At 34.3% G+C, this 12,541-nt stretch overlaps 1 protein-coding gene across 6 annotated transcripts in view; it reads left to right on the forward strand.

The window, feature by feature from the left end:
- The window catches only part of ATF7IP (activating transcription factor 7 interacting protein), a 115,090-nt gene that overhangs the window by 17,428 nt on the left and 85,121 nt on the right, over positions 1-12,541 (forward strand). The window contains exon 1 of one of the 6 annotated variants that reach the window (XM_070371126.1): positions 1,794-1,944. The exons of the other annotated variants lie outside the window; for them this stretch is intronic. The gene's annotated coding sequence lies outside the window, so the exon portion shown is untranslated. Of the gene's footprint in view, positions 1-1,793; positions 1,945-12,541 lie in introns of those variants that run through there. 6 annotated transcript variants of the gene reach the window in all.

The following is a 12,541-nucleotide window of genomic DNA, read 5'->3' on the forward strand; positions in this document are numbered from 1 at the left end:
CAACCTGCTCCAGTGTTCTTACCTGGAGAATCCCCATGGACAGAGGAGTCTGGCGGGCTGCATACAGTCCCTGGGGTCGCAAAGAGTGGGACACAAGGAAGCGACTAAGCACAAATAGCCAATAGCCAGCAGCTTAGCTTGCCCTGGAAAGCTTAGATTGAGAAAAAAGTATTTAGTATTTACATTGGAAAGGTATTTGGCAAGACATAGGAGGTTTAAGGAGTGCGGGGGAGCACCCTGTACTTGAAGGTATGTTACACAGTGTAAATCTTTGTAGAACAAGCTTCCAAAAGAATCTGCTGCTTGAATATCAACTGCTGTTCATCAGGCAGCTCAAAATGTTTTGGTTGTTTGTTTCGCCATTAACCTTAGCCACATTCTGGTGCTACAGTAATGTCTGTCCTGTTAGAATCTTTCCCGGTTTACCAATTTCTTGCTTTTAACAAATAGATCTGAGCTACCCTCAGAGAATCCATTATATTTTTGAAGAATTAATGTGGCTTGGATCAAGTATTAATATCAACTTTTCTTCCCCTAATGCAGGACTTAAAGAAGTTTACATTGTCTGACTAATCTCATGAAGGATAAATAAGGACTTTTAAAAAGCAGAATTTTTTTTTAACCTTTATTATGGACAATTTCAAATGTATAGAGAAATAGAATGAAATAATGAGCTCCATGTGCCCATCACTCAGCTTACACAATCATTAGTTTTGGGGGCCAATCTTCTTTTGGCTAATCCCTACCACACCCTTAGCAAGTTTTCATAAATACTTACCTTTAGTGGTGGATAGAGACAAGAGAGCACAAGGCAGCTAAATTTAGGAAGGTAAACCAAGTAAGAGAAAAGGAAAAGATGGATTTCCTAGCTGATGTGAGTTATCAAGCAAACAGGTTCTTTCTATGCTTTTGTCCTTTTTCTTTTAATGGTTGGTTAATGCTAAAAACTAATTCTTGTTGTTAATACACCCACTTTTTTCCCTTGAGGGTGTCTACATTCTTTATTTTTATTTGCTTTTCACCCATGTCAAAATGTTGAGAGGTCTGTGCCAGGGCATGAAATTAAATTTGCCCTGGGACCAACCACTCACCTGGAGATGTCTTTGTGACCATCTGGGCTACAGACTAGAAGAAATTTTTTTTACCTTTATTGCAGGTTACTTAAAATAAGCTTTGTTGCCATTTCAGCTGTAAAGTCTCTAGTCCTCCCCAGTACTTATTTAAAATTATTGTCAAGAGTGAAAAATCTGATTGGAAGGTTTAACCATTGGCTAGATTTGAGCACTTTTTGGAGCTTAGATTCTGTGGGAAAATCTTTAACTAGCCTTCTATAAATTGAAATTGATTATCAGGATTTAAAAAACTTAATTTTCTAGAAATTATAAAAATTGGCACTCTTTTCATGTAAAAAGTACTATAAAAGAGTTAAAAAAAAAAGACCTTGAGCAGAGTTTGACTTTTTTTTTTTTTTCTGGACTGAAATGGAGGCTTTCTTTCAAGCGAATTCCCTGATGTTTGCTGTGTGTGATTTGGCTCTATCTCTGTAACTGCTAATATGTGGCATGGACTTTAAGCTGTTTGGGATCAGGATGTACCCAAACTCTGTATTGCAAGTCGGGATCCGCAGGCATTATGTTACACAACTGGCTTGCTGCCTTCTGTTTTCTGTGTTCTGAGTAGCTGCATTGTTTGTTGCAGTATATGCATTAGCTGTTGTCAGTGTTCAGTTTCCTGCAGGCTGACATAGTGGGAGGGGCTTTGTTTGATACATAGCTGAGTTTCCACTGTGTGAGTTCTTGAGTGCACACTGCAGCCATCTTAATTACACTTTAGTGCAACTGAGACAGTGCAGCTGTCTCAAAATGGCTGCTAACCTAGTCTTTGTAACTGCTTAGGCAGCCACTATGCCACTAAGGAGACCTGTCACTTGCATCAGGACCAGAGGTAAGAACCAATTACTCTTGATCTCTGAACATTTTAATTAAAAAATATTTGCATTTTACTAAGTTTATATAGGAAGGTGAACTTAGAGCTTGCTGGCTAAGAAGTTGAAATGTTTGCTGATAGAACCTATAAGCCTCTTTTATGGAAATAGTACATAGCATGCTGAGGTCAAAGGTTAAATTCCTGTAATTTCTCACCATCTTATGCTCTGTCATTACCAGAACATTTGATCACCACAGTAATGCTTTTCTGGCCCTGATTAACTTCATGTTCCTTTTATGTTGGAAAATTCAGTGCTTGTTATTTATTTGTAGAAACAAAGAACAGTATATTATATCAGATTTTTTTTTTTTTTTTAAAGAAGCCATAAATAAGTCTTGTTTTGCATGAAAATTGTGATTTTTCTAAATTTGTATGTGTGTATCTGTATGTTTTGGAGGTATTGTTTGATTGCTTTCTGGGAAGAATGTTAATTTTCTGGATATAAATCACAGTTACAAAAATTTAAAAAAATTTTTTGCACTGTTACTTTTTTTGTACTGTGCGTTCCAGTTCTTTATTATTATGCTGCCTCCTCCCGGCCACCCAGTTCTTTCAGTTTTGATGGAGCTAACTTTTTATCATTATATTTTTTGCTTAAATTGACATTGAGATTCAGATTTTGAATTTAGAAATAGCTCACATTTTCTAGGTCTGAATACCTTTTTCTTTGTATCTAATATATTCTTATGCAACAGGACTGAAGTAAATCTGTTTTTTAGTTAATTAAGTGATATTATGTGTGCCCAGTTTACCTTAGTTAAAATCTGTAGTATACTTAAACTAATGACTCAGTAACTTTGTTAATTTAGTTTCAAAATTTTCAAAAAGCTTTCTTAACGTTGTTCTGAAGTAGAAAACTTTATTGAGATATTGTAAGTCGGTAGTGACCCAGAAAGTAGGAGAATTAAATTTTTGTTACTATATTATTTCAGATAGCAGAACAGTTATTTATAATTAAAGCGCTAATACTTAAATCTCAGTACGTAAAATTTTTTTTCTAAATGATATAGTACATCCCTCTATCTTTATCAAGAGTATTATGAATATATCCCTGACTAATATGACACAGAACAGTAAGTTTTGAACTTTCTAAATACAGCAGCTTCTAAAAAATAGCAACTTTCTGCACCTTAAGTTGTTATGAAGAATCCTAGCGTATAAAAAGGGTATATGAATGGTGTATTTATTGTGTAAGTATTTTATAATGTGAACTTACGACATTTACTTATTATAAACTTACTTAATAAAATGAGAACAATTAGTCTGTTATGATAAAAATGAAAGTTTGAAACCAGATCATGTATGACAATTATGGTCTTTAGGATCTAGGTCACCTATTTGTAGATGTCTAGGTGCTAAGGGACTGTGGAATTCAGCTTGAAAAATACTCTAGAACATATATCCTTCATTTCTTTTCTGATATACAAATTTTCATGACCTATATTTTAAGACCTATATTTGCATGATTTAACAGTTTAAAATTGCTGCCTTGCCCTCAAATTGTTTTTACTTGTTCTTATTTTTAAACTTTTTAAGCAACATTATTGTTTTTCCTAACTTAATCAGTATTTATTTATTCAGTGGCCTAAAATTTATTTGGGATCATTAGCTCAGTTTAATCAACAGCTGCAGTATGTTCGTTTTATGTATTAATTTATTACTTTGTAAAGTTATTAGGACTTTTTTGTGTGCCGTAATGAATTCTCATAATCTGAACATTTCTTTATGTAAATGTGCATATGAGCTTGCCTGTGAAAAAGTAAAAGAACTACGAATCCAATATGTGTGACAAATCCAATATATGTGAGCAATTCTATCCATTGTGCATTTCGTTTCAGTAAGGTTTTGCCCCAGAGTATGAAATAGGAAAGTGAATGTGCTGTGACTCTAATCATTCTTATTTTTTTGGCTTCTTATAGTACAAACAGCTCACTGTATTTCAAAAATTGCATGTGATGTAAACCAGCTACTTGGTTTTATATTCTTTATTGCTGGAGAGAAACTAACTAGGTTGAAATTATTGATCAATTTCTGTTAACCTTCAGAGTAGGGCCTCAGGGAAATTTTAATGATCCATTCTTCTTGCCTTCTATTGTGGACTATAAAATTTACATCCACCTTACCCTCCACAAGATGAATCCACTGATTATTACTTAGACAAGAGGAAACACCAATGCACTGTGGTTACTCATTTCTGATTCTTTCAGTGCCATGTTGCACTTTTGCAGCTCTGAACATAAGCAACTATAAACATAAAGTTGACCTCACTGGGATTATTACTTTTAGGATTAGTCACAGTTTTTAAATTTTCTATGCTGAATGTTAGCTATTATGCTCAATAATTGAGGGCATAATAAATCTGGGTGCTGGGTAATTAACATGTTACATTATTATTTTGTCACTTTTTGCCCTCCTCATTTGTTTATTCCTTTTCACAAGCCATTTTGCTAGCATAAATCTTCAAGAGAAATGTTGAGGTAGCAGAAAGAACATTGACCAAGAATTCAAACCTATATTTGAATTATACTTTTGCTACCTTTTCTTATATTGCCTAACTTACATTTTCTGATTCTCATTTCCTTATCTATAAAATGGAGGAAAAAATCCTATCTATTTGGCAAGGATATGTTGGCGATTTACATGTTTTTGAATAATACCAAAAAATACTCCACAAATATCTAGCATACTAATTTTTCTGTAGTACTTGAATGCTCTTCAGTTTCTTTTCTCAGATGTCATATACTATATCAGATAGGATTGGATCAGGGAATGTGTTATGTTTAGAAAGAAGGGGAAATTTCTCATAGAATTAATGCTCAGAAGTGGTAACTAACACCATTATATCTACCTGGTAATTGATATATTCATATTTGTACTCCTGGGTCCTCTCTGTTGAATAAATTAGCCTTCCTTTGCTGTATGTGGGTAGTGGTAGATGTATTTATTAAGTCAAGCCAATATAGAATGTTGTCATTGCAGAATTAGAGTAGGAGAAATGTTTCGGTTCCAGTCTGGCTGAGTAGTCCACACATGCGGTGAGAAAATAACTTTTTCTAAAGAGATAACTTGAATTCAGGGCCCAAGAGTTTTATATGTTTCAGTACAGATGAGAGTCCTTACAGTATAGTTCTCTTTCAGTGGCCACAAACTGGCAGCGAGCAGACTTCTTTAATGTTTTAACCACTGCTATATTTCTCTAATACTTAAAGTTGCCAGATTTTAAACAAAAATCTGCATGTCTCATCTTTTAGAAAATAGAATATTGGGTAGTGCTAGAAATGTATTTTGCTGGAGAAAAATAATCAACAGTTTAGTACATAGTCTCCTTCAGATAGGGCCTCCTCCTCACAGCTGGTCCTCTTCGTTGATTCACATTACCTTCTGGGCTCCTGTGAGCTGTTCCTTTCAAATCCCTATCCTACTTACTTCACAGATTGTTGATGGCCATTAATATCTAAAATACAGCTTCTCATCCAGAAGAAAGTAAACATAAGTAAAATCTGACCTACTTCATGTGGTAGGAGAGATAGCATATGTAAAATCAGCTTACTCTTTAGAAGATATGGCACATTTGTCTTGTCCTGGATTTTATAGTAGAGTACCATCGTTACTGATTGAAGGAGATCCACTGACATCAGCAAAAAGTGACATTCATTTGAAAGTAAAGTGGTTAAAAAAATACAAACTAGGAACATTTAAGTTCTTCAAAGTCTTTTAATGTGATGATAAATTCTCTTTACATGTTATCACTCTATTAAATCTATCACTATATTTATTTGTTATATCATTATTGATGTTTTTAATGATGATATTGAATAAAAAATGTTAAATTATATTCACGATGTGCAATTTACTGAACAGGTAAATGGAATGAACTTTATAAAAGAGTTTTGCTTAAACTGATTAAGAAATATTAGCACTTAAAATAAGTAAGTTCCTAATAGAAAGTTCTCTTCACTGTACTAGACTACATAATTTCATAGGCCATTATATATACTTGTTTTTGTTAATATTTCACTTCCATGTATAAAAGATTTACCATCTCAGCTATGTGAAGACTTCCTTGATGATCCATGAAACATGGTAGTGTATACTTGTGATCTGATGTGAATTTGAATTCCACATTTTCCAGAGTAAGCCAGCTTCTTAGTGTTCATGTAATGCCATGGCATTGGTAACCCCAGTGATGTGCTAGAAGAATGTTATTCATTTTTAGAAAGTGAGTTTCAAATTAGAGAGAAAGCTTTAGGGAAAATTGAAAATCCAGTTAACTTGCACAGGAAACATTGATTGACTCCCTTGTTTTCCCACTTCTTACACTCCTGAAAGAGAAAGTCATTTGGAAGAAAGCATAAAGTTTATTCACATAAGGGATTTTTAATAAATTGCTCAGGTTAGAACTTTCACTGAGTGTTCTCTATTAGTAATTTGTAAGTCTGTTATTGGACATCAATGTTTAAGTATGGAAATGATGAAAATAATGCTTACTCAATAAATCTTTGAGTTTAATGAGAAGGGGGAGTTTAACACAAGAAAAAAAGCTTAGAGTTGCTTCTGCATCTTCTTGAGGGTGTCTGCCTTCTCTGCTGAAGTAAACCAGACAGTACTGCCCAGTGGAGTCATCTGACTGATTTTTTTTTCTGACATACAAGCATCATGTCATGCAGAGCGGAAAGTATTAATGTAGAAGTCAGGAAGTGATTGTTTTGGTGCTGCTAGTGAGTAGTTGCATAGTTTGAATAAATTATTTAAGCTCTAGATGCCATTTTGTGATCATTAAATGAGGAAGGTGGTTGGACCACAGGTAAGAATACGAACTTTAGAATCAAACAGGGTCAAGGTAAATTCATATTCTTCCACTCATTTGTTAGAATAGTGCTCAGAGTATCAATATAATGCCTATATAGTAAGTGCTCAATTGGTCCTGGCTATTTGCTTATTTTCAGAATTTCAGTTTTCTTTAAAATGGGGATAAAGTACCATATAGAGTTGATACTGGGATTTAAATGGGCAAAACAAAGTACCTAGTGTAGTGTATGACACAAATAAAGTATGAGTAAGATTGGTTGCTTGTTCCTCACAAGGTTCCCTCCAGCATGAATTGTTTTGCTCTGTGTTTCTTTTTTTAATCATTATGAAATTGAGAGGTCTGGGGTACTAGGTACTCTAGAAAAGGGTTTAGGGAAAGAGGGTTGTTAGGGCCCTGGCTGATACACAGTAACAATGCCCAAGAGCAAGGTGTTTAAATCTCAAATTGAAGACCTTCAAGAGCCCGAAGGGGACAAAACAAAGAGTTTTTATTTGTGCTAGGGCAGCATGATACAGTGAAACAACAATGTACTGTGAATTGATCAGTTGAATCAACAAATTTAATAAATATTTATTATGCCCCTCTTAATTTCCCAGGTACTGTTTTGATGGCTGGAATACAAGATCCTTTGCTCTCAAGGAGTTTACACTGGGGCAGGGAAAAAAGGAGCATAGAAGTAAATAAGAGATGCTCAACTGAAAATGCTGGAGGTGGGATGGGGTAGTGACTAGCTAGGTGAACCCTACTCAAAATGTGTTTTGTAGGTCAGCTCAGGGTCAGTTATCAGTTTATCTGTTCCTGGTCCTCCATTAGATAACTAAAATTAAGAATGTCTAGAAAATTTTACATCAATCTAAGAAAATAATTTTATATCAGATCAAAGAATAAGAATCATATGTTTTATATGCTTCCCTCACCCCCAGATAACTCATCTTCATTGTGTTTTACAAGAATACTAATCTGTAATGGATTGGAAATAAAACCTTGATTCTTTACCATTGTTAGTTTGAGAAACATTGTTTCTCACTGTTTCTCAACTTTAATTTTAGTGTGGTAACTTCCATTCTTGGCATTTAGATAAGCAGGCTGCAGAAAATTTGAGCTTCTTACAGTTAATTAATTCATTGTTGGGATTAATTTATTTTGCTTTAAAAAACAGTCTCTACTTGTTATTAACATTATATTTTATGCTGGATTAAAGGACTTTAGTTCCTTTGATTTTAAAGTACATTTATTCAAAGAGTTGGGTGTATAAAGTAGAAAGAGGGAGGAACCAAAATTAAAACTGGAATGAATACAATACTTAGATAATTTCTGACTCTGAGATTTTATGATCAATTGTTCTTTTGGTATAAAATCTTTTGTCCCACCAAGTGTTAATTTGCACAATGTCTACTATATGAAGTCACACAATCTTATATACTTGTCCCTGTCCCTTCATATGATGCTGGTGGAGCACAGATCCTAAGAAGAGAATATAGTTGAGGAAATCTATACTACTTATCAGAGATAATGTGGGTAGCATTTAGGATTATCCACATATTAGAAGTCTACCAATTCCTGTTTTTATATAGCTTTATCATTTCCTTATTTAGAGCCTTATTTATTGCATGTAGGGATAATTTAAGACCTGTGTTTTAAGACAACTGAACATAAGATTAAAAAATAAGGAACATATTTTGGATAACCCTTAGTTAGCATATTAAATGGACTCCCCTGGTGGCTCAGATGGTAAAGAATCTACCTGCAGTGCAGGAGACCTGGGTTCAATCCCTGGGTCAGGAAGATCCTTTGGAGAAGGGAATGGCAACCCATTCCTGTATTCTTGCCCAGAGAATTACAGGGACAGAGGCTATATAATCCATCGTGTCACAGAGTCAGGCATGACTTGAGCGACTAACACTTTCATAGATAATGACTCAATTTTTACCCAGTCAGATCTGATCCATTAAAACAATACATAAGTGATTTAGGTTCAAAAAGAATATATCACACAAAATATGTTCTTATGTAGATACTTGTAATGTAACATACCTGAGTGTTGATACTGAGTGCATACTTTTGTAATATTCACCAGTGGTAAATATGTCGAATAATTTAAACATCATAATAGTGACACTTGAAGATGTATTATCTTATTATCTGGTAAAACATAAAGCAATATCATTCTAAGAACACGTCTATTTAATGATCATTTACTATTTAAGTGATTAATTAAAATTTGAAAGGCAGCTGTAGAGTAGAATAAGGACAGCTTTTAGCTAATATGAATTATAACTTATATTTTTAATGATTGTTAAAGTAGCAATCATTGGATTTATGTAATCATGTTGATTTATGCCACAAATTAAGGCTTTTGAATATCTCTGGGGGTTAAAAATATTCTTGATGTAGTGGGGTTAGAATTTCAGTTATATAAGAACTCTAAGTTGGTTTTTTCTTATTACCTGGATTTTAATCATGTTAGTAAATAGATAACTAGATATATTCTAGAACCAGTCAGTGCCTGTTGGGGAACAAATGGGGGAGGGTTTACTCAGCAGTATTCTTCAGTTTGGTCATGAAATGAGGACTGCTTTATGTAAATTGTTCTTACTGGCGCCAGCTAGCTGTAACTGCAGTCTGGCTGTGCTAGGGTAGCAAATAATATGTGTCATGGATTTTCTGTTTGGAATGTATAAGAATGCAGCCTTTTGGACTGAAAGAACAGAGTTGATGCATTAGAATAGGAGTACTGAGACCTCCACAATTGCCAGTGAATAAGTGAAATAGTGAGAAGCTATAAGCCTTTTAACTTTTTGCTCTGCTTTTGTAGATTTGTACCTATTGATACTATTGGGTAATATGTGGGAGGTACTTAACTGCACACAGTTGCTGCAGACCTAATAGTTGGCAGCATAGAAAGCTATACAAAAGAATTCTGATTCTAGGCATCTTCACTTGCAACAGTCCTTTGGAAGATGTACGTTGAGTGTTCTGTGAGCTTCACTGACATGCTGTCTGATGTTTTCTGGCTTTTGTGGTTGATGGGATGTTTGCTGCACAAACTACACAACAGATGTGAACCACTGAAAGGAATTTTAAAATGTAGCCAGTCTACTGTATTCCTATTTTTTTTTAAATGAATATGTACCAAACAAGGAATTTAGGCTCAAAAAAAGCTGATCTAGAAATCTGCATTAGCTTTTATGCTTATACAAATGAACTGAGTAGCAGTGGTTAACAGAAGAGGAAGTCTTTTTCACAGTATCAAGCTGCCCACAGGTAAGAGATTCAGGTCCGTTTTCTATGATAACTCTTATCCCTCCCCTACCTCCTCAGGCCTTATATCTGTCTCTCACCTTTGAGAAGTTTTTTTGTTTTTAGTTTTATTAATACTAAGATTACTAGATTGTTTAATGTTAATTTTCAGGAGATTCTGAATGTCATATTTGGATTTGATTTCTTAAAAATATTTTCATCTTCTCTAATTTATCTCAGGTTTAAATTGAAAATAACAATAGGCTTCATATATGAGTATTATTCATGCATACAATATGTTCTTATTACATAGAAATCAGTTTTAGGTCTCTCCATAGTCCTGTTACTGTGTTCTCAGTTGTAGTGACACCAACTGGTACATAAAGAGCGATGACTTTGTAACCTTACTAAACATGAAGTTTTAGTTTAAATGTACCCCTTTGACTTCAAAATCAGAATGCTTGTTTTCACAAGTGACTCATTAACATATATTAGATAATGTATATTTATACATATAACATGGTCAAGTGTTCCCTACCACCTTTATCATTTCCATTTCCACATATTTAAATTCATCACCATTTTATGAAGTGAATTTAAGAATCTAAAACTAACAAGAATGTATTAATTAGAAATTCTGTTGAGTCTAATATTTTATTTCTTAAGCTTGGTGAAAGGTACATGAGCATTTATTATTTTTTGTGTGTGTGTCTGAAAAATTGCATACAAAAAAATCTCATTGAAATAAAAATAACTATATAAAATAATGAATATGGTAACCATTATTGTAAGTCAGGCATAACAAAGGCAACTCAGCACGCATGAAAAGATATGAAGATTTATGTTTATAAAGAAATGCATACTGATATATCAGTATTGTTGTTCAGTTGCTAAGTCTTGTCAGACTCTGTGACACCATGGATTGCAGCATGCCAGGTTCTCCTGTCCTTCACTCTTTCACACTGTATCAGTATGGCCAGTGATAGGATATATTACAGATTGGTATAATAGTTTTAGAGGAATGAGAGTGGGGAGGTAAGAAAGTTGAATGAAGCTGAGAGAGGGTGGTGAGGCTAGTTTAGGGAAATGGAGGGAAGGAATTAGAATAGGCAGTTCTCTGCCTTTGCATTCTTTCTGGGAGTTAAATAGCAGATTCTTTCTGCAACCTGAAAGTGCTAGTTTTAGTTGGGACTTCAGTTCTTTAGATAAAGGGTAGTTGGTCCTTTATTACTGTGTAGTTGAATACTTAAAATCTAGAGGTCAACTGTGATAAAAGGCACACTCATGTTTCAGGGGCCCAAACTATTTCCCATTGCCCTTTGACTGGGTTGCTTGGGATTTTAAAAATGATTGTTTTAATATATGTTCTGTTGAAGTATAAAAATGTATATTTGTGGATATATTTCCTCCAAGGAAAGAATTTCACTAGAATTGGAGAAATGGTGATAGTAGAAATATATTAATTTTGAATAATGTGCTTGAGGTTCAGTGGAAGAATGAGGCTGGATGTGTTCTTTTGGTGTAGAGAGCACAGTTGGGAAATGTTTTCAGACTTCTCTTTGAGGCAATGTTTGGGAGAATGTTGGGCTAGGAAGACAGTGGAGATAGACTGGTTTATATATGTATATAGATAAAGAGGCAAGGAGTTGTTAGACCAAAACAGGCATTTATTGATTACTATTAGAGTTCGGGGTCATGGCAAAGAAAGATGTTGGAAAACAGGAGTGTTCTGTCTATAGAGAAAAAAACCTAAAAAGGCATATAAAACAAAAATAAAGGACATGAGCATAATAAAGTTGTGCAGTCTTCGAGACTGTTAAGCTTGAGTGTGCATGATCCAAAAATCTAGGGAATGAAATTTGAAGTTTTAGTTTTGGTGTTCCTCTTAGGCAACAACTTTTGTTTAGCAAGCAATGTAGACCTAGAAAATCTTTGAAGTGAAACGGACGTGAGTGATCTAACATCACACCTTGCACTGGAGTCTACTGTTTGTTATTTCTGACAGGTAGTTATCTGGCTTCTGCATCGTTTCTAGCGACAGAAAAGAAAGGCTGTATAAGGCAGTTCCTTCTTTTGTTGGACATCCAAAACAATGAACGTTTGCAGATTTTGAAACAAAATTGGCCTTTCATTGTTTTGTTCCTGCCCTCTACCTTGTGTCTGTCTCTTTCTCTGTGTATCTCTCTGTCATTTTTACATGACAAATCTGCACTATTTAAAGAAAGCCATTAAAATTCTCTTGTGTTTTCTAGGCTAAATATCCACCATTTTTCTGACATTTGCTCATATACTGCATTGTTGTAGGTCATTCTTTAGCCTGGTCATCCTCTTGTTTATTCTACTGTTTTTATTTTTTTTAATATAAATTTATTTATGTTAATTGGAGGCTAATTACTTTACAATATTATATTGGTTTTTCCATACATCAACATGAATCTGCCACAGGTGTACATGTGTTCCCCATCCTGAACCCCCCTCCCTCTTCCCTCCCCATACCATTCCTCT

Source organism: Bos mutus, chromosome 5 (assembly GCF_027580195.1).
Source record: "Bos mutus isolate GX-2022 chromosome 5, NWIPB_WYAK_1.1, whole genome shotgun sequence".
Classification (NCBI taxonomy): Eukaryota; Metazoa; Chordata; class Mammalia; order Artiodactyla; family Bovidae; genus Bos; species Bos mutus.